Source organism: Adiantum capillus-veneris, chromosome 11 (assembly GCF_014529385.1).
Source record: "Adiantum capillus-veneris isolate H3 chromosome 11, ASM1452938v2, whole genome shotgun sequence".
NCBI lineage: Eukaryota > Viridiplantae > Streptophyta > Polypodiopsida > Polypodiales > Pteridaceae > Adiantum > Adiantum capillus-veneris.
Genome location: NC_140941.1, coordinates 19,191,207 through 19,215,785, shown reverse-complemented (window position 1 = coordinate 19,215,785; position 24,579 = coordinate 19,191,207).

The window sequence follows — 24,579 nt, the reverse complement described above, 5'->3', positions numbered from 1 at the left end:
CAAAGGTCTCTAGCTTTGGATGAAAAAACCCTTGGGGAGTTCAAGGGAAAAACCCAAGCCCCTATACAATGTGAAAATATGAACCAGCGATGATGATGTGAAAGTGAATTGTGCATCTATGTACAAATATTCAAGTGACTTAGAGATCACAATGTGCAAATGTGGAGTGTGCATAGTGCATGGTACCTAAAAGATTACAATGTCATATGTACAAAGCTATTACAATAGCAAAGAAGCTAATCTAGAAAGAGTGAGGTCGAAGCAACTCCAAGCTCCGAGCGCAAGAGGATGAAACGTGACTCGTTGAGGCCTTTGGTCAAAATGTCTACAATCATCTGGTCACTTGGACAGTGTTCAACCATAATGGTTCCTTTGCGTACTTCATACCTGACATAATGATAATGGACAGCAATGTGCTTTGACTTATTATGTTGAACATAGTCTTTTGCAAGACTAATAGCACTTTGGTTGTCACACCACAAGGGTGTGCTAGAAAGAGGAGAGTGACCAATATCAACCAGCATTTGTCGAAGCCAAATCAACTCACGAGCTGCAAGTGATGCCGCAACATATTCTGACTCAGTCGTAGAAACTGCAACACAACGTTGTTTCTTGCTAGTCCAAGAAACAAGACAACCATTTATAAAGAAGCAATTTCCACTAGTAGATCGCATAAATAAATGTGAGCTTGCCCAGTCTGCATCTGTGTAACCCAAAAGAGAAAGAGATTGCATAGAATCCGATGTGAGTTATCGTCGATAAACTAAACCAAAATCTGTAGTGCCTTTCAAGTATTTCAACACACGCTTTGCAGCAGACCAATGCTTAAGAGAAGGACATGCAAGATGTTGTCCAAGATAATTAGCAGCAAACAGAATATCAGGACGAGTGTTCATGCCAACAAACTGAAGACATCCAATCAAGTTAGCATAAGGTTGATTTGTGACAAGTTGACCGCCATTGTCAGAAGTGTTCTTCGTAGAGCTTGCAAGACAAGGTGTGTTGGCTGAATGTGCAGATTCCATACCAAATTTTTGAATAGTATCTGCAATAAACTTTGACTGTCGAAGGAATAAAATACCTTTTGTACGGTTTCGTTGGATTTGAATGCCAAGACACGAGTGAATCTCTCCAAGATCCACCATATCAAATGCAGAAGACAATAACTTTTTCACTTGCTGAAGAAATCCCAAACCATTGGAAACAAGGATGGTATCATCCACATAAAGAGCAAGAATCACAAAACTGCTACCTTGGCGTTTTATGTATAAGTTGGGGTCTGACGAGCAAGAGATGAATCCTTTAGAGGTGAGAAAAAGATCAAATTTTGTATACCACGCTCGCGAAGCTTGTTTGAGACCATATAGTGCCTTATGGAGTTGAGCAACAAGGTCTTCTTTACCTGGACTAACAAACCCTTCTGGTTGTTCCATATAAATTTCCTCTTCCAAGTCACCATTAAGAAAAGCAGTTCGCACATCCATTTGATGAGCTTCTAAATCAAATTGAACAGCAAATGCCAATAAAACTCGAACACTTGTAATGCGAAAAACTGGTGAAAAAGTCTCTTGATAATCAACACCAGCTACTTGGGAATAACCTTTTGCAACTAAACGTGCCTTGAACTTGTCAAAAGATCCATCTGCTTTTACTTTTGTCTTATACACCCACTTACATTTAATAGCTGTACGACCAGGAGGTAATTCAGTTAGTATCCATGTACCTTTAGAGATAAGAGAATCGTACTCTGCTTCCATAGCCTCTTGCCATTGATCCTTTTGTGGTGAAGAGATAGCTTCATCATAAGTAACTGGATCTTCGGAAGTAGAAAAAGCATTATCAGCAATATCGTCATCATAAACATGACATGAGCCATGTTCAAAATCAATAGGCAGATCAACAAAAATATCAATATCATCATTGGCGACATTCGGAATGGATGGTTGTGAAGAGGAAAGTTGCTCTATAGGAAGAGTTTCATCTTCTGAAAGAAATGGAAAAGCTTGAAGCAATGATTAAGTATCATCAGAATCATCCATGGACCATGAGCCTCCCATAAGCTGTTCGTTAAAAGTAGCATCACGATTCACAATTACTTTCTTGGAGGAAGGGTCATAGAATTTGTAGCCTTTGGAAGTGTCATAATATCCAATAAAAATAACTTTAAGACCAGGAGCATCAAGCTTTGTTCGTGTTTCTTTGGGAACATGAATATAAGCAATACATCCAAAGGTTCGAAAATGAGATACAGAAGGAATGTCACCTGTCCATGCTGTGATGGGTATCTTACCAGAGGGTGCAGTAGTAGGAAGATGATTCTGAATAAATACTACTGTCAAAGTAGCTTCAGCCCAAAAAACACGAGATAAGCCAGAATGAATCAGCATACATCTTACAGCATTGAGAATAGTGCGATTCTTTCGTTCAGCAACACCGTTCTGTTGAGGCGAATATGGAATAGTGTGTTCATGATGAATTCCAATGTCAGCACAGTAACTCATAAACTCTCGAGAAACATATTCGCCTCCATTGTCACTACGAAGCTTCTTAAGGCGACGACCAGTTTGAAGTTCCGCAGCCTTGTGGAATTGTTTGAAAACAGATAAGGCTTCAGATTTTTGTCTAAGTAGAAATACAGTCGTATACCTTGAGAAATCATCAATGAAAGTAATGAAGTAGCGATATTGTGATCTCGAAGAAGGTAGAGGTCCACATATATCAGTATGAACAAGATCCAATATGTCATGAGAATGAGTTGTATTTGAAAGAGGAAAGGGTTTGCGATTGTGTTTCCCAAGAGCACAAAATTCACAAATTCCCATATGAGGATGAGCTTTAAGATCCATGCCATGAACAAGATCACGACGTTGAAGATCAAGGAGTTTTGAGAAATCAGCATGAACAAAACGGTGATGCCATACTTTGCAATCATGATCACCTGGAGCAGTGACAACATTTGCTACAGCATCGTTGAGAGAGAGTTCAAACAAATTACCATTTCGAGGAGCAAAGGCTATAGTCTGTCCATCTTTCTCAATTCGGAATTTGGTATGATCAAACCCAACAAACAGACCAAGATCAACAAGTCTAGCAACTGAAAGAAGATTACGTTGAAGATCTGGTACATGTAATACTCCTCGCAAAATTCGAGTGGAAGAAGATAAGGTACCAAGATATAAGTCTCCAATACCCTTTACTTGACAAGTAGTATCATCAGCAAGATAAACAACACGTTGAACTGGCAGTGGATGATAGTTATGGAGCCACTTAGACTGATATGTCATATTTCCTGTAGCACCAGAATCGACAATAAAAAGTGATCCATTGCGTACATGAAGTATTCTGTCTGGAGCAACTGAACATAGGACGTAGCTTGTTTCTGGTACAATGTTGTTTCGATGTTCAGTAGCATATGCTCTATTCCGATCTGTGTCGAATCGACGCTTATAGCACATATGAGTGGGATGATCAGATCGTCCACAATATTCACAAGAAGAAGAAGAAGAGTCTCTAGATAAACGTGGTTGTTTTGTGGTAATATTGTGTTCTTCATCATATTGACGTGCCCAACAATCATCTTCAGTGTGGCCATTTCTGTTGCAGTAAGAACATTGCTTATTAGGAAATTTGAGACGAGAGAAAATATTACCGCGACGGCCACCTCTACGGTTTCCTCGTTGAAATGGACGCTTTCGAGCATAAAAAGCCCGTTCCATCTGTTGTGACTCAGTCTCCTCGTGTGAAATCATAGCTGTTTCATGACTAGCATTACGACGTTCTTGACGTTGAGAGTATTCAATTAAAGACATGCAGGCTTGGTCAAAATCAAGACCATCTTTATTAGAGAGAATAGTAACAATGTTATCATAAGAAGAGTCCTTCACCGTATCAAGGAGAAGTGTAATCAGTTGCTTTTGTGGAACAGGATCACCGGCAGCAGCAAGTTGATTAATAATAGATTTGAAACATTCAATATGTCCCGTCATGGCAGTACCAACTTCATATTGTAACTTGTTAAGCAACCCTCTCAAATAAAGTATTTCTGTGACAGATTTCTTCTGAAAGTTTGCAATAAGGTACTTCCATACGTCATGGGAAGTAGGCAGTTCGTACATATCAAGCAAAAGGGAATCAGTAAGAGCAGAAAGAATATACCGACGAGCTGCTTTATCACGTCGTTTCCAATCTGTATAAGCAACATTCCAATCTTCAAATATAGGTCCTTCAGTGATAAGTACGTTATCATTATCCGTATCAACAGGCTGAGGCGGACAAACACGATTTCCAAGAACAACATCGGAGAGTTCATCGCCTTCAAGAATTAACAACATCTTTGCTTTCCATCCTGGAAAACCTTGACCTTGGAAAGGAGGAACAGAACGCTGGCCAGAAGGAAAGCCATTGACGAGAATATTCATAGCCATATCTTGTTGCGAGAAGACGTATAAGATAAGATCGCAGAATTTGCACACCATATATGGTGAAGGCCGCAATTGAGAATGAGAGAGATATGAGGACTGCGTTCTGTCAACGATAAACGTAAGAAGGATGCTCAAGGAACTTCCAAAGATGTGAGAGACGTCACCCAAAAACGGCAGGGTAAAGGAGACGTTAATAATAAAAGAGTCCTCAAAATAGAGTGGCGTGAGACGCAAGATTGACGGCCACAATATGAATAGCAAAAATCTAAATCTTCTCGAAAAAGTTAACGCCAAAATAAGAAAAACGATCGCGGACGCTTCACGAAGAAGTAGGACGAAGAAAGCTGCGTCAAGCTCAATTGCAGTAAAAACAGCATAACTTTCTGCTGCGAACTCCGATTGACGCAAACCTAGAACTCAAATCGAAGAGCTCGAGGAGACGAACAAGTTTTGGATGAAAAGTGCTATTGCGCTTTTCCCGTTTCTCCAAATTTTGAGCAGAACAGCAAGAAAAATTGAGATGAAGTTCAGGGTGTCATCAACAAGAAAACGTAATCAACGATTAGATTGATTAGCAATAAACGTCACACAAAACACTAATCATATTCTTCTTAACACAAAACAACCACAATTAACAAGAATCAATGCTCAAAAATAAAATTTGTAGCAATTTTTGAATCTTACATGCAAATCGCATACACATACTGTTTTGTCACCATGAATTGAATCAGCGCATGATCGTTACTGCTTTGATACCATGTTGAGATGTAGAGAGAAAGAGAGAGAGACCAGACAAGAGACACACCATATACGCTCCCAAAGACTGATTCATATTGAGGACAAGATACAAATATATAGGTGAGACCAAGTTGAGTAGAGTGAGCCATATATAGCTCCCACAAAGGTCAATGGTGAGATCGATACACCAAAAATAATGCTAAGTTTTTTTCAGCTCATAAGGCAGCTTTGTGGATATATAGCACCTAGAAATTCATTTTCATACTCTTCAAATAATTCAAGAAAAATGGTCACTTAACAGGACACAAAAGTGTCCAAGGACATAAAAGTGTCCTGTTACCATTCTAGTGTTAACAGCCAGAGGGTATGTATCATGAAAGACATCCCTTGGAGATGGCCCTACCATCAAATCCTTGCACACATAAAACTCATTCTTATCACCTTCATGACCCAATACCTTTGCATCACAACCACTAGAGGGATGCCCAACCACTAGTTTTGGTAAAGCATATGCATCCAAGGTCAAAATAGCCTGCATATCATCACTCTCTTCTTTGACATCGTCACATAATGTGGAAACTCCATGACCATATTTATCATCTCATCATCAACGCAAGCATCCATGCATTGTTGCTGCAAAGCCCCTTCCCAAAATATACATGGGTGAAAGCATGTTAACCTGTCACGCTTTTTCATGTCCCGGACAATGCTAACTAGCACAATTTTGACATATGCTAACTAGTACAATAACTTGAGCTACATCTCCAAGATCTATGACATATGATATATCAATAGAAAGCACTTGAAACAAGGAATCCAAATGTACAACCTCCGACAAATTTTGATATTATTTGTAAAAAATTTACCGGATGCCCAACTTTTTGAAGATGTGCTAACTTGAAACTGCTAACTAGCACAAAAAGCGCGACAGGTTAACATGCTTTCACCCACATTTCTCTTTGTGCAAGGATACCATATCCTTCAATGGATCTAGTGACTCTATGTCATCATGGCATACCTCATTGCACCAACTCTCACAAGCATCAGATGTGTCACCATCAATGGTTGCCTCGTCCTTTTCAATTTCACTCTCATCCACTTCACATGGTAGTGCTTAAACTTTCACTACTATGTACATACAAAAAGTGGTTTATCATCATTGCCCAATCACAAGTTGAGCATGTATGCTCAACACTTGCGTCAAATTGTTACAAAAACCCATAAACATGACTGCAAACTTCCTTCTAGATCATATGGAAACTAATTTTGTTTCATAGAACCACCTAAGTGCCCAAGCATGCCACTCACATTAAATGCAAAAGTGTTAGCTGCAAGCTAACACAGACACCATGGATAACATTTTTCGGAGTTCTCATTGTAAAACACTTATTATTTTGAGAAATCAAGAATAGTGTAACTCTTATTTTCTCGAATAAGCTTTGTAATTGATGGGCCGGGGCTAAAAGCTTCTAGATTGTATCAACCTGTCATTATCTATCTTTGGTAAAACTCTGAGATTATTAGTTTTGACCACCAAAAACCTTGGCTAAGGTATAAAAGCCAATTTTTGTAAGTTATTATTAAGTTTTTGGATAATAAAATACACAGCGTGAGCTAACGGTGCTCACCTCTCTCCTCGCGCTTCCTTCTCCCTCCCCGATTGTCACATTGAAGTCGTGTTTGTTGCATTGAAACCGCAGGTAGGATCTCTACGCATTCACGTAAACACATCATAGTATTTCGTAGCTTTTGGTGTCACTGACGAGTAGCCTAATTTCATCATAACTAAGAATTTACACTTTCAAATAAAAAACTAAGCATAGGCATGGTATTGGGGCATCATTGTTAAGCATTTAGATGCATTTTTGGTCCAAAACAACTAGGTCAAAAATCCAATGCTGTTATTAATCGTGATTTTGGAACTTGACCTAAAGTTGGATTTGAGACCATAAGCATGTGTGCTTAGGTCTTTTAAACATGTCCTAGAAGTTTCGTTACGTTTGGATATCATTTGATGCTGTAGCGGATGTGATTTGTTTGTTGATGAGCGATTGGCTTTTGGTGATTTCAGTCACTTAAGTGTAGCTTGAGTTAGATGCAAGTTGTTAGTTGTTTTCAGAGATATCGACAACCTCTTGTAGCCTCTGTGCACTATTTGAGTCAGCTTCATCCCATGGATTGACAATTTAATCATGGTTCTGGCTAATACTGCAATATGGTAGGATAGTGAGGTTAGACATGCATCCCACATTTGGCGCCACTGCTGGGAATCGAAGAGACCTAAACTAGGGAAATACACGAGCATCTTGTGAAGTTATCCTTTAACTTCCTCTAAGATCTCCTAGAATCAAAAATTTCTTTTAGAAACCGCATAGCTTAAGATTCTCGTCTTTTTCTATGTAGAGGTAGCTTGGAAGTAATCGTACTTGTCGAGTGAAGTCTCCCACTAGAAGGTATTCCCCTTCAACATGGATGCCCTTAAGCTGCTCCCAAAGCTTTGATCTTTGCTTCGTCATGCAAGACCCATATATGTTGATGCTAGTGATATGCTGATATGCCCACTTTATCTTAACTCCTAGAGCTCTCTTGGAGGGATGATTGAACACCACTTCTGGCTCTAGATATCTATCCACAATCAAAAGGATTCCACTATACCCATTAGAACCTTCTTCGTAGAGGATGAGCTTGGCCCCCACATCTTGTCGTCTTTTGCTAGCAGCATCCAGGTGATGTTCTTGGATAGCGCAATAGTTAATATCCTTGTCTTTTATTACTTCCTCCAAGATTAGTGAGATCTTTTTCTAGGTTTTAAGTCCCTTCACATTCCATGAATGGAGTCCAATTTGTCTTCGGATGTAAACGCACCAAAAATCTCTTTCTCCATAGATTGAGCCATACTGTGGATGCACACAAGAGAGAAAAAGAACCTCCAAGAGATTCAAAAATCTCCTCTCCAATGCAAGCAAAACTCTACACAAAATCTCAGCACAAAGCTAAGACAAGATGCTTCCCAAAAGAACTGTTTACCTGAAGAAAATATGTCAAAAAGCACACCCTCTTGATCTAAACGCCTCCGAAAAGTAACTTCTGCTACGCTGCTCAGAACAAAATTATGAGGGCTCGAACGGCTTCGAAAGGGGGGTAAAACTGTACGTCACCTGTTCAGAATACTCCCGAAACGTCGAGGATGCTCCCACGAGAAAATTTTTCAAAAATTGCGTGAAAACTGCGATTGCGCGCGCGAACGCGAAAACACAAGTAGAGGCTTTGGAAATCACCTTGCTCTGATACCAATTGTTGAAGATGACGAAACAAGAAACAGAAGGAAGATAGCAACTCAGAGTAGGAAGAAGATGAAGAAGGAGAAGACACAGAGCTTGTGTACGAGATCTCTGTAGTCTCTCTCTCTCTGTATTAGAATAATAGAGTATACAAACTCAGAGATACAAAGCTTATATGAAGCCCTAAGAGATAAGGTGTCCTTTCACACCAGGTGTCCAGGGGGAGAAAAGTGCCCCTGGTGAAGCGCATATACACACTAACACTACTACATGTCTACAAGACTGGGGTTTTGGGCCGCTCCGGACGCAATGGCGCTGTTCATTTTTCCAAATTCCTCATTGTTTTTCTACTGTTTTGGCTATGTAAGTTTCTCTTATGATGAGCGAAGCTTCTTCTCCTATTTGTGATTGTATCTGGCATATTTTACCCATATTGTGTGAGCTATTTTCCTCATTGGTGTTTTCCCAAGCTCATTTGTATCTAAACATCAGAATTTCTCCTCTTTTGAGCTGAGTTTTTTAGTTGTGTGTGTGTGTGTGTGTGTCTCTATGCTGAGTGGGCAAGTGGGAAGTCTCTCTCCTCTCACTCCATTGGTGTATTCCCTGTCTCGGCCAGGTGGATTGTGTAAGCCGAGTGGTGCCCCATAGTGTGTGTGTATATCATTCCAAGAGTGTGTGTCGGGTCAATATAGAGGCGTTCTGTGTGTTTCCATCCCGCTCACAACAGAAAGAGCCATGAATAGACTAGGGCTTGAAATCACTAAATCCTCTAGTTGTCAAGCTAGGCTGGCCAACAATGCAAGCGTGAAGTGCCTAGGGATCATTGAGAATGTAAAAGTTTCTATATGTAATATAGATGCATGTGTGGACATGTATGTTATGCCGGCCAAGGGGGAGGGCTATCCCAGCATCCTAGGGAGGCCTTGGCTCATTGATGTGAATGCAGATCAAAAATGGGGACAAGGACAATAGATTCTCAAAAAGAGGCAACATGTGGTATACGATTGTCATGAAGGAAAGCAACTCGATATCAACTATGAGACCACAGCTGATGAAGAAAGTGAAGAGAGTTTTGGCTCAAGCGACGAGGAAAGTTCAACCACTACATCCAATAGCGAAGAAGAATCATCTTTGGAGGTAATGGGAATCATCTTCAACACACCAAAAACTCCATCAATAGACTCAGGTTGATCCAACAAAGGATGACAAAGGTGACCACAAGCACTTTGAAGACTTTGAGAGGATGCTTGCAAAAGATCTTACCCCTGAGGAGACTACATCAATATGCTCAAGAGGTATCCCAGTTTTTTTTATCACCGATTACTCACAAATTAGAGGTGTGGATGTTATAGAGCATGGCATAGAATTAAAACCAGGTACTAAACCTGTGGCTCAAAAGCTAAGGTGCCTAGGAAAAATACAACAAGAGGCACTTTTGACAGAGGTTAACCGACTCCCCAAAGCTGGTTTCATTTACCCTGTGTCTAACTCTGAGTGGGTGTCCCCTATTGTAGTAGCCCCTAAAAAGAATGGAAAATGGATTGTCTGTGTTGACTACAAACCGCTCAACGCTGCAACAAAGAGGGATCATTTTCCTCTTCCTTTCCAAGATGAAATCTTAAACGAAGTAGCCGTCTATGAATGTTACACAGTGTGTGATGGGTATTCAGGGTATTTTCAAATCAGAATAGCAGAAGAAGATCAGTTAAAAACCACTTTCATCACACCTTGGGGTTGCTTTGCCTATAGAGTGATGCCATTTGGGCTCACAAATGCTCCTACTACCTTTATAAGGTTTACAACTCTTGTCTTTCAGCCCTTCTTTGGAAATTCAATTAGGGTTTTTATGGATGACTTTTGTATCTATAGTAGCCAAATACTTCATTGCCAAAAAGTTGAGGAGGGGCTTAGGAGGCTTCATCAATTTGGGGGACAGCTTAATCTTGAGAACTGTCACATTGCAGAGTCACAAGTGGTGTTGCTAGGTCATGTGGTTTCTTTGCAAGGAATTCAAGTGGATCCATCAAAAGTAAATTCTCTCTTGTCACTACAACCACCAACGACAACCAAGGAGCTCATGACTTTCAACCACAAAGTAAGGTACATGTCTCGTTTCATTCACCTTCTAGCGGAAGCTATTGAACCTTTGCACAAGCTAGCAAACAAACCCACATTTGAGTGGAGAGAGGAACAAGAATGATGCCTTACTGAAGTAAAGGGTATTCTCAACTCTCTTCCAACAATAATGCCACCAAATTCAAAGGATACATATTACATCACGCCAAGTGTAGGAATGGAGGCCATCGGTGTAGTTCTCATGCAAAAAGACCCAAAAACATGCTACATGAGGCCAGTATACTTTGCAAGCAAATTCATGATCGCTGCAGAGAAGGGCTACACCGATATGGAGAAGGTGGTATTCACAATTATGTTTGTGGTAAGAAAATTCCGATCATATCTCTTACCTACACCATTTGTTATTCTAGCCATGGAAAACAATTTACCATATGTTGTGCAACACATGAGCCTCTCATCTATGATAGCCAAATGGGTTCTAGAACTTCAAGAGTTCGAATACACTTTTCTTGTGAAAGATAGCACAAGGGCAGGTCTTACAGACATTGTCACATACAAAGTGAGAGAAAGGAAAGAGTCACCAAAGGCAGGAGACAAAGCTACACCACAAAATAATGAGGAGGAGATGGAAAACGCACACATTTTGTGCTTTGATGGAGCTTACCGACGACAACACGATCAGGCAGCAGGGGGGGTTGTTATTCTAAGTCCACAAAGGGAAGTTCTTGTTAAGAAAGGTATTACCTTGGAAAATGTTCATTCTAATAATGAGGCTGAGTATGTCACCTTAAAGTTGGGGCTTGAAGAATGCAAAAAACTTGGCATTGAAAGAATTATAATAAGAGGTGATTCCTTACTAGTTATTAGGCAAATCCAAGGGATATGGAAGTGCAAGAACCCTACTGTAGTGGAGTGGTTTAGACAGGTGAAGGCTTTGATAAAGAACTTTGAAGCTACACAGGTACAGCATGTTGTGAGAACCCTCAACAAGGAAACACATTCTCTCACCAATGAGAAACTTCAGATCATGGTGGGAGGTGTGAAGCTCTACGAACCAAAGTACCAAGGCCAAGAGGAATTGAAGGACATCATATTTTTCCTCCAAATTGGTGAGTGCCCTAAACACTTGGATAAAGTGCAAAGGCATAGGTTGGTAAAAAGGTCAACTCCTTACCAACTCATAGGAGATGATTTTATCATAAAGGGAAATATTTGGTGCTAAGAAGGGTGCCCGTTGCTCAAGAAATAGAGAGAATCCTCTTTTCATGCCATGATGATGTCTGTGGAGGTCATTTTTCTCATGATATTACAAATAGGAAGATTTTACAAGCAGGGTTTGTTTGGCCAGGTCTACATCGTGATGTCTAGCATTGGTGTAAGTCATGCAAAGGTGTCAGATTACTAGAGATCGACGACTCACTTACGAGCCTCGAGTTCCAATAATTTCATATGGTCCTTTTGAGAAGTGGGGTGTGGATGCAATAGGCCCCTTACCTCGCACATCTACCGGGAAGGTCTTCATCATTGTGGGAGTAAATAACATGACACGATGGGTGTAGGCAGCATGTACAACACGAATTACAGCCGAGGAGGTATCAAAATTTATCTTTGATCACATATGCAGTAGATTCGGCACACCATTAGAGATTTTGTCAGATCGTGGTCCAGGGTTTAGAGCAGAGCTCCTAGATAATCTTTTGGCAAAGTTAAAAGTCAAACATTTGCATTCCACACCTTACTACCCTCAGTGCAATGGGTTGGTTGAAAAGGTGAATGGAATGATATATAAGATCATTTCTAAGCAGGTTGCAGATCAACCAAACGACTGGGATCGTCATTTGACCGCAACTCTATGGGAATACAGAACATCTTTCAAGGTATCCACTCAATTCACTCCTTTTCATTTGGTATATGCATAGGAGGCACTCCTTAGGAGGCACTCCTTCCTATTGAGGTGGAGCTTGCAAGCCTACGCATTCTCTCACGGGGAGCAAAGAGGCCAAAAGAAGCTTTGTAGGAAATAATTTTAGATCTTCAATGACTTGAGCTTGATATAGAAGAGTCCATCGACTATTACATTGCCCAAGCCACGGATCAAAGGGAAAAAATCAATAAAAGTCTCAAGCAGAAGGGCTTGACGGAAGGTATGCTAGTTCTTCGTTACGATAATCACCTTGATGTATGCCATGACAAGAAGTTTTTACAAAGGTGGGAAGGACCCTTTTTGATAATGAAAAGGTATGGAAATGATAGCTATAGACTAGCAGATTTGTCTGGGAAATTCCACAAGACCCGAGTAAATGGATGGAGATTGAAGTCCTATTTACAAAGAATTAATCCACTTGCAAGGAGCCTTCATTTTAAGTGTGAAATTGCTCCATCCAATTTAGCAGATGCTCCTTCAACTCCTCAAGGATCGTTGAGTGTGGGGACTTCAAGCTTGCAAGGTCTACCTTGGGATCCTTGTAACGAAGTATAGGTTTGAGGGAGTAAAAGAGTGCATATCACTCCTCCTTTTTTTGGAAAAAGAAGAAAAAAAAAATTAAAAGGAAAAAACTCTTTTGTTTCATCTAGGAGCATGAATGATCCTAGATGAAGGGGGAGGGCTAATATGAGTAGCGTTAAACGGTAACCTTGCATTTGCACTACATTTCTACTCAAATGTATGTATTTGTTATCAAAGTTTTAACCTAGTGTTCATTCTCTCTTTCCGTAATAGCCTTTTTCCATACAAACACCTTACCCTTCCTAGATCTTTATGCATTTACATCATATTTCTCTCTTCATGCTAAATGTAAATAGTAAACTTAATTCTACTCTCCTAATTTTTTACTGCATATTCTTTTAACTAATTAACTTTAATAATTTAAATAGCTATCTACATCCCATAATTTGTAAATAAATAATTTATGGGCACTTATCTTACCCATCTTCTCTCAAGGGTAGGGTTAACCTTGTAGACCTTCCCTTCCCCACCACTATGTGACCCAACTCTTGGATCATTTACTTGTGTTGGTCAACAAATCTTAAATATAATGTATATCCCCAATAAATCAAACTTTATTGGAGCCTACCTCATTTGTTTAAGGTGGATTCTCTTTTGAAAAAGCATGCTACACCTTGGATGCATGCTAAAGGGTCCCCTACAAGGAGACTTGGTGCAAAAGGTGTTTTGGATGCATCTTAAAGGAAATACCTCGTGGAAATACTTGAGTAACACTCCAAAATCAGCTTAAAAACTTTGAGAAGGTCAACTTTTCCTTTTACAGCACCTAATTCTGAGTTACAGGCTGAAAGTTATGGTGAAAACAAGGTGTTGCGGACACTGTTACTTCAGATCAAAGTTACAATCAGGTAAACCACAAAGGTGAAACGTTTTCTTGAATTATTCAACATTCTAAAATACCAATGGGGAGTTAAAAACCACTTGCATGTGGAGGGGTCGGCTCAAGGTGCTTCCAGAGACACAACAAACACGATGGGGACACTCTACAGGATCCACTGGAGGGACATCATGGTGGGGCCCACATACATTATCAACCCTTATGGAGCCTCCACGACTTAAAAGGCTATTTTTAATGAGAAAATAAGTCCCATTTTTTCATAATTGAAGGAATGGTCAAAAGGGAACCTAACTATGGCTAAACACCTGCCCTAGTCAAGTTTAACGTAACCCAAGGTCTTGTACAGCTATAAAAAAGGCCTTTGGCAAGCACAATAACATACACACCTACTCCATTGCCGCAAATAATCTCCTCTAAGTTTAGGGAAGTGAGTTTGTGCAGTGTTCAAAGGGATTGCTTAAGGAGTGTGTGTTGAATGGTTGAAGGGCATTTTGTGTTGCAACACATAAGGAAGGTGTGAGTGTGTGTGTGTGTTGAATATGGTTTGTTTTGGTTTCCTTATTTCTCCATAAAAGGGGGTGGTGCCCCTAAGAAATATACATGTGTAGGGCCTCGCGGAGTAGTTTGTCTGATGGGAGCCTTGAGTTGAGCCCCATCTCAAAAATCCGCTCTCAATGTGTCTCCCCGCATCTCTTCTCCTATCTTTGAACACCAAGATCACCCATGTTGAGCCCACCACCATCACCAGCACAAGATGGGTAGAACTCCAAGATTATTGGTTTTGACCACCAAAAACCTTGGCTAGGGTATAAAAGTTGTAAGTTGTTATTATGTTTTTGGATAATGAAATACACTGCGTGAGCTAACGGCTCTTACCTCTCTCCTTCTTGCGCTTCCTACTCCCTCCCCAGTTGTCACCTTACAGTTGAGTTTGTTGCATTGCAACCGCAGGTAAGAGCTCTACGCATTGATATAAACACATCACTATATTTTGTAGCTTTTGCCGTCGCCGCCCGATGGCTTAATTTCATCATAACCAGGAATTTACACTTCCAAATTAAAAATTAAGCATAGGCGGGGTATTGGGGCATCATTGCTAATTAGGCATTTAGATGCATTCTGGGTCGCAAACGACTAGGTCAAAAATCCACTTCACTTAATAATTGCGATTTTGGAACTTGAACTAAAGTGGGGTTTGAGACCATGATCATGTGTGAGTAGGTCTTATAAACATGTTCTAGAAGTTTTGTTACATTTGGATGTCATTTGATGTTGTAATGAATGTGATTTTTTTACCGATGAGCGATTGGCTTTTGGTGATTTTAGCCACTTGAATGTTGCTTGAGTTAGATGCGAGTTGTTAGTTGTTTTTTTAGAGATTGAAAACCTCTTGTATCTTATATGCACTATATGAGTGAGCTTCATCCCATGGTCCGACAATTTAATCGTGGTTCTCGCTAATACTGCAATAAGATAGGATGGTGATGTTAGACATGCGTCCCACAAAAAGCATTTAGTTTTCTTCTAGAATGCCACCACCTACCTCGATCCCAAGCACAATATGAATCTTCTCCAAGGTTGGAAGATGCCTTGTTGTACCATAGTTTTTTCCGATCATCCAAACCCACAAATACCTCAAAATGCATCTTAAATATCACATTATCTTCCGGATGCATTGACTACTCTTCATTCCCTATGCCCAAGTGAACATCACTCCAATCATTAACAACTCCATTCAAGAATTGAAAATGCTCTTCAAGTGTCTTCTTCTTCCACATAAGACATTTTTTCCTTGAAAATATGAAAACATGCATACAAACCCACACAAAACATAATAACCAAGTCTTTGTCATGCCAAGCTGACCTATGACTCACCAGTTGCCAATCAAGATCTTCACAGATACAAGGATATGGCCCAAATGCACATTAAAGCATGTGTAAAGCATCCACCAGATCATCGTGCAAACAAAAGATCACTTTAACCTCCTTGCCTACAGCATCCTCAAGAAGTTTATACTTAACAACTAGAGGGAATGTATCATCACACACATCCCTTGGAGATGGCACTAGAATTAAATTCTTTCACACATAAAACTCATTCCTAACACATTCATGACCCAATACGTTTGAATCAGAGCCGCGCTAGAGGGTTGTCCAACCCCTAGTTCTGGTGAATCACATGTCCCCAAGGTCAAAACAGGCATAGCATCACTGTCTTCTATGTCATCCTCACATAATGTGGAGACCCCATGAACATACCCCATCATCTCATCATAAATTCAAGCATATATGCATTGTTGTTGCAAAGCCCTTTCCCAAAATATACATTGCTCTTTTTGTAAGGCTACCATATCCTTTAGTGGATCTAGTGACTCTATGTCATCATCGCACCAACTCTCACAAGCATCAAATATATCACCATCAAAGGTTACCTCATCCTTCTCAATTTCACTCTCATCATCTTCACTTCCCATACTAGATCTTGAACTTTTACATTTATCTACTATGTCCTTGCCATTTTGCTCCACAGGAATGTGTATGGTCTCCAAAGTTGCTTTGCATGCTTCATTTGCATCGACTTTCAACATATGGGACGTGCGTTCAAAGGGTATTTAACAAATCCCTTATCTATGAATCTTGAACTAATAAAACAGTCCCTCTTTCTTTATGAACTTACGGATTTTATTGTAAAGTGCAATAAAAAACCCCTTATTTAAATATATTTATGTAAATTTACCCAAAATTTTTGAATTATAAAACCCCTCCTGTTGAACTCTCATGGTATACTTACATACATAAAGGTGGACCACCCAAAAGGAAACTTCATGCCCGTTGGAACACATAGCTTTCTCTCTTTTTGAAACGCAATCTTCAATGCTTCACACATCTATTTTGGCCTTTCTTTTGCATTTTCAATTTAAGAGTTGGTTGCAACAAGATTGTAAATACCTATATTCTTTGGCTATTGGTAAATGAAAAATAAAATTCCTCTTTAGACGTGGATTCCACATGAAATAGAACATCTTTTTAAACTCTCCAAGCATCATCAAATCTTGACCAAAATTTTGCAACAGACTCATGCTCTTGCATAAACAGACTAGTGACTTGTTTACATGCATCTTGGTGAGAAATCACCTTCTTGAACCGCTTCAACAAGCATCTCATAGACTTGTCTAAATTCACTTTGTCTTCCTATGACAAGCCTTCATACGATTCTCTTGAATTCGCTTGGGCATTTTGGATCATATGGAACCTTATCCACTTTCATAGAACCACCTAAGTGCCCAAGCATGCCACTCACATCAGATGCAAAAGCATATATTTCTTGCAAGAATTCCACCACCCATTAAATCTTCTCGAAGGTTGGCAGATGCCATCTTGTACCATGCTTTGTTCCAATCATCCAAACCCACAAACGCTGTTGGGAAACAAGAAAACTAAAACACCTCTATAGCGATGTCACCCAAGAGCGTTGAAAGAGAACTACAAGACACCAAAGGCTTTGAAAAATCCTTTTGGAACACCACAAGTCCAATAGGAGTAGACCCTTGGGAATTTACTAGCTGTCGCCCACCTAAGAGACTATGTCATATAGGAGCAGAACCCTATCAAAGCACGGATTTACAGCACATGCCGACCAATGCATATGAATACAAGAGCCTCTCCTTTCACAATCAAACATCACAAACCCACAACTTCAACATCAATTCCACAATTCATAAATACTAGCCCTCCGAATCTGTCTACACATAATTTGCCACTAGGCTGCCATAGCCATAACCCTGCAGAGACCTAGTCGTAACTTGAGGAGCACAACTCCAATTGGGGCACTTTAAAGCTTGGGAAAAAGATTGAAAAATGACTGGCGAGAAAGTTGAAGATGACCAAAATTGATTCCATACACCGCCACGAGAAAAATTGACGCAAACAGAAAGCTGTCCTAACACGACTACAAGTAGAGAAGGCTAGTCAGGGCAAAAACCTGCATCCAGAAGCACCAAGGAGACACAACGAGCTAAAACCTATAAATTTCTGTACTTTGGCTGAACGTTTTTAAGTTTATACATGAGTTTTAGTTATATACAAGTCTCACTTCAAAAAACTCACTCACGGGCACTTACAGTAGCCCGATAGTTGTCACTAGACTAGCGACTTGCAGTGCATGTACATCTGCCCGCTAAAGCAATCTAAAAACCCCACAAAAAGAAAGTGCACACACACTTTTGACATTGAAGCGGTCCGGGGCAGGCAACAAGAAGAGCAACCTCTAGACACCCTTCAAGGCTCCCGTGCTGCTCAATGGGGCTGGGGCACAACACAACACAAACCAAAACAACAAACCCACAGCCAAATCCCAACTACAGAAGGGGCACCACCTAGTTTAAGAGCGAACTAAGATGCAAAAGAGGAGAATCCACGAGAGAGAGAGAGAGAGATGGTGCTCGGGCTGCTTTGAAGTGTATCGTTAATGATCAATCAAACATAAATATATATATGTAAGAAAGAGAGAGAAGGGGGAAGGGGGTGCTTGTTGCACTAATGCCTTCTTACAAATCTGTCATGACCAATCAAAGTGAGATTAGTATTTGTTCAACATAGCCTGAGTACATTACACCACAACACATCACAAGAAAAAAGCCACCCCAATCACTGTCTTAAGGCCAAGGGAGTCCTCTCCACCCTGTCGCCCTCTTACAGCATGTGGGATTTATGGCTAAATTGATAACAATACCCGGAGACAAGCTATCAAGAACTTAAATAAAACACCAAGACACTTACACATCATTATTGTCCATGACTTCACGTTGGAAGGGAGACAAGGTATCCATGCTTAGTCCAAATTCACCCTCCTTGATTCAACAAATGTTGGGCTTACACTAGTAGGAGAAATGATAGATTTCCTACCCTCAATTTAATGATCCCTCTCTCCTACAATGGCATAGAGTTCCCTTGCTAATCACCCCTAATACAACACATACATATGCCTAATGCCAATGAGATTCCACTCAAGAGCTCCTTCTCAAGAGGTTGAGCTTGGCTTCTCAAGCTATAGCATAGTGCTCTTTCTTCTCCCCCCCTTTTTGTGCTAGCTACACCCTCCTTTTATAGCAATTTTGAAGGCTAGGGTTACTCCTATAACCATGGTTGGGTTAGATTTTCAGCAATTTATCTAATTTCTTTTGCTTGGAATTATCAAGAAGTTGGTGGGAAAAGAGAGAGGAGACAAATGGAGGTGATAGGACTTTTCATAGTGGGTTAGTGTTAGTAGAGTTAGTATTAATTTACAAATGGAATTGGATATTTACAATGGGAGTATCCATGTAGGATACAAATAAGGAAGAAAAACTCTTAAGAGGTAAGAAAAGGTGGATTTCTTACAAGGTTGATGCTCCAAGTGTCTTGAGTAGGGCCAATTTTGACGCTTGTTGACGGTCCACTAGCTTTGACGGTACATTTTTTCTCCACTCTTGAACTTCCTTGAGAGACAAGGTAATTGAAGCTGAGTAATGAACCACCATGATGCTGTCTTTTAAGAGAAGAGGTTGAATTTTGCGGTTTTTTTGATAGATATGGGTAATTTGGAGGAGGAAAAATGAGACTAGGTGGTCAATTTTGGAATGGAATTGTGTGTGGGAGGTATGAGTTCACCATGGTTTCTCTTATTCTTCAAGGTTCAGGAGAAGGTGAGTAGGGTGCAGAGAGGAGTGGTGAGAGAGGTGGGGATGATGAGTGGAGAAGTGTGTGTGAAAGAGGAAAATGATAAAGTGGAAGAGAGAGTGTGGCTGCATAGCATGGGAAAACTGGGGTCCACTAATAAAATCATATCTCACAGCTCGTAGCTCAAAAAAATATGAAAATATTTGAGGCAAAAGTTCAGCCCAGGAGCTACAACTTTTGTTTGTATCACCTTTTCAAATTCAGAGAGCAAGTGAACTTTAAAAATTCAGCAAAACCGACCGTTTTTTTTCCACTGCACAAGGTCCTTGTTGGGTCCTTCTTTGGATGATTCTTTTGAATACCTCCAAGAGTGAGCCCTCCATAGTGCATGTATGCATGCCACCTACCCTTGACCTTATTTGGTAGGTCTATAATTGAAGATATTGTTGAGATCATGATATAAGTGAATAGTACAACTAAGAAAATCAAATATTGAGGGGTCTAAAAAATATGTACATGTCAAATATAAATAATATAAGTGGAAAAAATATAAAGGGGTCAAAAGAAATCTCTCTCATTATGAGGCTACCATAAAAAGATAAATATTTTTGGTGTTCTAATTTTTTAGAAAAAAAATAAAATAGATGTAGGAAGGGAAAAATCACAATAGTGAAAAAATATACACATAAATAAAACTAGTTTTTTTGGATTTTTGTTGGGATGGAGTTACACCAAATATAAGAGAAGCTTACATGAAAATATTTCTATATGGAATAAAGAGTATGAAAAATGGTAAGAAAAATTGTGGTAATGGTGAGGCAATGTACAGAGCATACATAACACACACCTAGGTAGAAATATTTAAATAAATACCAAAATAATTATGAAAAAATGTTTTATTTAGGCCCTATATACAAAGAAATATTTATATACGCATGGGCCATAATATACTTATATTTTTTATATATTTTTTATTTTTTTGGCTCAACTAGCCCAATGACTAGCTAATTGAGGGTTTTTTTTATTTCAGCAAGGAGATATGGGAAAAGTCCCCTAACTCACACGCACCTATATACAGTGAAAGGGTGAGGGTAACCACAGTGTTTGAGTGATTTGATAGGGTGAGATAACTCACTATGGCAATTACAGAGAGCCGAAAAATGGCTATCAACATCATGCGTTGTGAGAGGGACGGAAACACACAGAACTCCTCTATAACGACCCGACACACACTCTTGGGAAGATACACACACACAAACTATGGGGCACCACTCAGCTTACACAACACACCTGGCCGAGACAGGGAACACACCTATAGAGTGAGAGGAGAGAGACTATCCGTTTGCCCACTCCACAGAGAGAGAGAGACACACACACACACAGACCCAAAAAATTCAGCTCAAAAGAGGAGAAATTCTGATATTTAGATACAAATGAGCTTGGGCCAACACCAACGGGGCAAATAGCTCACAGAGTATGGGTAAAAAAAGCCACATACAATCACAAACTGGAGCACAAGATTCTCTCATAGGAGAAACTTACACATCCAAAAAATCAAAAAAAAAGTGAGTAATTTGGAAAAATGGATAGCGCGATCGCGTTCGGAATGGCCCAAAACCCCAGTCTACAATGTCAAAGTGCTCAAATCCGACCTCAGATGAGCAGTTTACGGCCAAAACAGGCTCCAAAATCCCCAAAAACACACCTGCGGCTGTTCCTCCTCTCTTCTCCACGTTTTTTCTGGTCTTCTCTCTGTTTTCTCAGTTCCCACACTTAGTGTTTTTAGTTGGGCACCCTTGGCCCTTTAGATGACCTCAAACGGACCCCGAACAAGCCAAAAACTGACCTCGCAGTGCATAGTCGTCACCTTTTTGCATCATTCGCACACGTGGCACTCAGCTTTTCCCAATAATGCATCCCACAACCATGTGAAGTGGCCCCAAAAAATGGTCCTCATGATGACCTTTCTGCATAATTATCACAAGAAAACACCCACGTTGTGTCCGTACTCATCCACGTGCAAGTCTTGACCCCATTTGACCTAGTCACGCCACTAGATGCCATCTGACGTTGTGTCCGTACTCCTCCACGTGCAAGTCTTGACCCCATTCGACCTCCTGACGCCACTAGATGCCATCTGACGCACCTGCTTACCTCATGTCGTCGGCCCGCGGATAGCTTCCTTGAGAAGTTTTACGCGCTACCAACTCCTCCTTATTATAGAAAAAACACACTGGTATTGGTAATAGTGAAAATTGATTCACTATGTACAACCTGTCCTACCTGTACACATGTGGGCCCCACGTAACCACCTGGCTCTGGAAAATGGGCAATTATTTATTTGATGCACCATGCATGCGTATGTACATATGCGCAATTCCTTGCTCCAAAAAACTCCTTACATAATTTGCCCATCCCCTAGCCTGCTAGAGCATTCATGCTCAGCGGCAACAACACTAGTAGATGCTCATTCCACCTGGATCCCACACAAAAACACTTTGCCTTCCCCACATCAAAAGCTTAATCAAGCTTCCACCGGGTTCCCAAGGAAAACCTGTAGAGATGCCATATATCAACATTGCATCAAGAAAACCATCAATTACTTTGGCATAGACCTGCATGTGCAAATTTATCTCCTTCTCCATAGCTGAGAGGTCTCCACTGATCATTTGTGTCATCAATTCTTGTTTCTTTGACAATTCACCCTTGGTTTGCATCAGCCCTTCAATCACTTCATAAGGCCCTTCACTTTCATCTTCAACCTCATTTGCAAATGCAACTAAACCAAACTCCTGGACTCCTTTGTCCATCAAAAGAAATGTAACATCAGTATCCTCGTCACTGTTGGTAGTACTATCACTGTCCTCATTAGACACTGTGGAATAGTCTTCATCACTAGATCTATCCTCATCTTCATAAAGCTTTTCAAATCGTTTCCTTGTATCCATATTATATAGCTTCTTGGCATTTGTCTTTCCATAGAGGCCAATTGTACCATGTCGCCAATCTTGAACAGCTCCTACTGCACGTAACCATGATCTGCCCAGTATAATAGGATATGCTCCCAACACCACTAGCATCACATGAAAATAAACCATTGCCTTTGCATCATTTGCTTCCACTTCTAAGCTCTTTACAACACCCAAACATTTTACTTTCTGATGGTTTGCCAATGTGATCCGAAACCCTCACACCCCACTCATTGTAAGACCCATCTTCTCAACGCAAGAGTGTGTTATCACACATATTTGGGCTCCGCCATCAACATAACCTTGTCCCATATTTTATTTTGTGCCACACGTCTACTATTGAGCAAATGTCTGGTAGCTCATCCATCGCCAACACCTTCACCGAACCTCTCTCTGGCTCTTTCCATTGGGTTAACCATCCTCTTCTACTATCTCTTTAGCTTAGGCACCATCTCTATGAGCTGCCCAAAAGTAACATCTGCCTTTCTGTTTGTCAAATCCTCCTTCAAGTCATAACTTAATTGCCCATCCCCTAGTGGAAGTTCTCAAACATGAAACTTTCAACGAGCCCTTCTTTTCCTCTTGGCCTTGAAGTCCTCGCCTTCATGGCTCTTTCCCTTCTTCTTACTATGACCTGGGGCACTTCTTCCTTCCTTGTCGTCTGTGGTCCTCTTTCCAATAGGCATCACTAATGTATCCTCTAGATTTGATGCCTTCTCCAAGGTAACCACACTTATCACTTTTGTCTTTCCCTTTTCCTCCTCGGTTAATCCACTGGTTCCTTTGTCTCCCTTAATTTCGATGCCATAATCATTTGACCTAGTTAGCACCTGTCTTGGCAATGTATACATGTCTCCCCCCATCCTTGGTGGCTTATCACATTGTGGGCTGATGTGGCCCAACTCTCTGCAATTAAAACATGTGGGCGTCTGCCACCAGAACCTACCATTTCTTTGTCCAGCACCATTCCTAGGTCTTTCTTTACCTCCTGGCTGATTTGCAAACCTCCCTCGACCTCGATTATTTCCCACTTGACCTAGCATGTTTAGGTTGAGATTCTTCATCAAATCCACCACTTGCCTCATGTCTTGCCTTAGCCCATCATCTTGCACTGCTGTAGTGACCCACTGCTGGCATAACCTGAGGAGTAGCAGAAACCACTGGTTCATGATGAACCCAACCTCATGGGCAAAGACTTCACCCCTAACTGGCTCATTTTCCTCAGGTTCCACTCTTTGTTCCTTGCCACCTCTAGTGCATCTTCATATGTCCTAGGCTTCTTTAGCTCCACTCTCCAACGTATATTCTCCCAAAGACCAGCCAAGAACCTATCCTTCTTCATCATGTCAGGCGGGGGTACCTGTGGTGCTAAGGCCTTGCACATCCGCTCCCATGCCAATGAGAACGTACGTATGTATGCATCTACTGGCTCACCTTCCTTTTGCACTAAAGTTTGTACTTCTTTCCACACTTTTTCAGGATCTTCTATCTTCACAAACTCCACTTCCAATCCATGCCTTGGATTGTCCCAACTCAATCTTACGGGTGGATGAGCCCCACACAACTCCTCTTCAAATGCTTTGGACCAAACTTGTGCATCACTCTTCAAACAGATTTCGAGAAGACGTAACATCTGCGTCGGTTCATGAATCTGGTTGCTAATACAGGCAACCTCCATCTTTTCCAAAAAGTCTTCCACATCTTCATCACTTCTTCCATGAAACTCCGGATAAGAGAAATCCATGGCTACCCAAGCTACGATGCTTTGAGAACCCCTTCTAACACACGTACAAGAACCCAAAAATTTGACTGACTGAGTTCCCAAAAACTTCAATGGATCTCAACTTTAGATAAGGACAAACACATGCACATCAAATGAGATTTATAGTTAATCATTGGAATTACAATAGGTAAAGGACATTCCAATATCTCTCTTAAAACTTTGGCCGGAACATAAAGACTATGCGTTGCTGGAAAAAAATCTTCCTGGACACATGAACATTTATCTGGATTCTCTGGGTTAAATGAAAAGAAGTGAATTGAGGACCATTTTGATCATCCATTAAAGCCAACCATGAAGCTCCCAAGAAGG